This window comes from Callorhinus ursinus, unplaced genomic scaffold, assembly GCF_003265705.2.
Source record: "Callorhinus ursinus isolate GAN/ISIS: 27379988/994484 unplaced genomic scaffold, GSC_fseal_2.0 scaffold19, whole genome shotgun sequence".
Classification (NCBI taxonomy): Eukaryota; Metazoa; Chordata; class Mammalia; order Carnivora; family Otariidae; genus Callorhinus; species Callorhinus ursinus.
Window position 1 is genome coordinate 7,792,224 of NW_027397081.1, and position 1,966 is coordinate 7,794,189.

Here is a 1,966-nt window from a genome sequence, read left to right on the forward strand (position 1 = left end):
CCGGTCATGCTCTAGCCCTAGACGTCCACAAAGCTCAGCGCCTGCCTCACCTCACTCTCTTCAACTTGTTACCTAAAGGTGCCTTCTCAGGGGCCTTCACTGGACAGCTGATCAAAAATTTCACCTGCCACTTCCATCTCTCTTCCCTGCTTTATTTTTCTCCTTAGCACTTACCATCATATAATACAATCAATATTTCCTTATTTGTCTTGACAGTTTATTGTTTGCCTTCCGCACTAGCATGTAAACTCCACGAGGGTCAGAGTTTTCTCCCTTGCACACGGCTAGCTCACCATTGCACCCAGCTAAGACAGCACCTGGCACATAGTGAGTGATTAATATGTATTTGCTGGATGAGTTAGCAATTGTTTCCTGTCCTTTAAGTAGAGCAAATATCTTTCATGAACACATCAGGACACTGAGGCTGAGTGTTTCTATGTTCCTGACTCCTAGCTTTTTGAAAAAAACAAAACATTTCCAATGACTAGGTTTTTGCTTTTTTTCTCCCCTCTCCCTCAGGTAAGACAGGAAGGCTGGGGGGACTGGAGTTGGGTCTCCCGCCTCCGCCCCCATCCCAGCATAGAAGGCTAGCGTGGGCTGGATTTGAATACAACCATTCCCATTTGTTGGTTAGGTTCTGGTAAAATAGGTTTCCTTGAGGGCGGGCCTTGTTAAAAAGAACAGAATGCTCCAGGCATATTTTAAAATGGCTGTTTTTCTCTTCTCCTTGCTAGGAACATGAAATTCTTTTCTTTCCTTTTCCTCTTTTTTTCTTTCTTTCTCTCTCTCTCTCTCTCTCTCTCTCCCTTTCTCCCTTCCCTTTCTAGAAAGAGCGAATTCCAGGAATTTTTTATTGTTTGACTGATAGAACACATAAAAACAAGCAGAGAAGTCTCCAAGGAAATGATGGTTACATTTCATTGTTTTTGCCCTCTGGTCCTTTGTCTTCTAAGCATTTATTATATTTTCTTATAAAGATAATAGACATTTATTTTTACCACAAATGCAATCCAAGTGTGAATAAATAAATGTATCATCTTTTAATATCTGTCCCTTCCTGCCATGTTCCTTTAAATGGAAAAAAGAGCTGAGTGCCTCTTCAGAGCCTGTTTGGCCATAGCTGTCCCACCTATGGTTTTAAAAACAGACTGTAACTTACCTTCTCAAATTCCTTCTTGAACTACAGCTCATTCTGTTAAAGAAATCCTGGGAAAGAAGTCCTATTGGTATTGTTGATACTTTCCCAAAAGGGAGGATGGTACCTGGGCTGAAGGGTCTCCCGCAAACTGAGGACACTAGGAAATTGTGCAGAGGCCAGTCTTGTCAACAAGAAACCAGCTCCTTCAGTCGAAGCTAGGAGAATGCCACCCATCGTGGCTGACCCAACCATGCCCACTGGTCCATTTCTTGCTGCCAGTATGGCTCCTGTTACAGCACCACTTGTGATGAAGTGCCAGGGATCTTCTTTCCCTTTGATTTGAACCAGACTGCAGTCAAGAGTGGAAAATAAACCTCCCCAAACTGTAAAGCTATCTCCCAACTGCAGAGCCCTGGTTTTAACAGCTGCCAAACTCCCTCACAGTCTGTGGTTTACTCCCACTGGAGAATTGCAAAAACCTTTGATTGCTTGAGAGGTCCTGCCACCTGTGGAACCCATCCTAAAGGCTCCACCACAATCATCTACATTTCGCCAAGGGCAAGGCTGCCGGGCATACTCCTCCATCTCAACTCCACCTGTGCGAGAGATCTTTTTCTGATCTTTACCATGAGAACCTGGTAGGGCTCCTGTTAATAAAATTCACAAAAATGTGGTGGTCTTCTAAGACTGGGCACCCCAGAGCTTTTAACTCTCAAACTTGTCTACACTGAGCCTCCAGCAGTATGTCAATTACAATGTAAGTTTTCTGATTCAGGACTGGTTCCAGCAAGGGTTTCTGTTTCTGGGCTTCTGCTCTGGTAAGCTGCC

The 1,966-nt window shown here is 44.0% G+C and overlaps 1 pseudogene; it reads right to left on the bottom strand.

Moving 5' to 3' along the window:
* Nucleotides 1-1,101: 1,101 nt before the first annotated feature.
* LOC112840127 (mitochondrial import inner membrane translocase subunit Tim17-A pseudogene) lies at nucleotides 1,102-1,723 on the bottom strand (annotated as a pseudogene).
* Nucleotides 1,724-1,966: the final 243 nt, after the last annotated feature.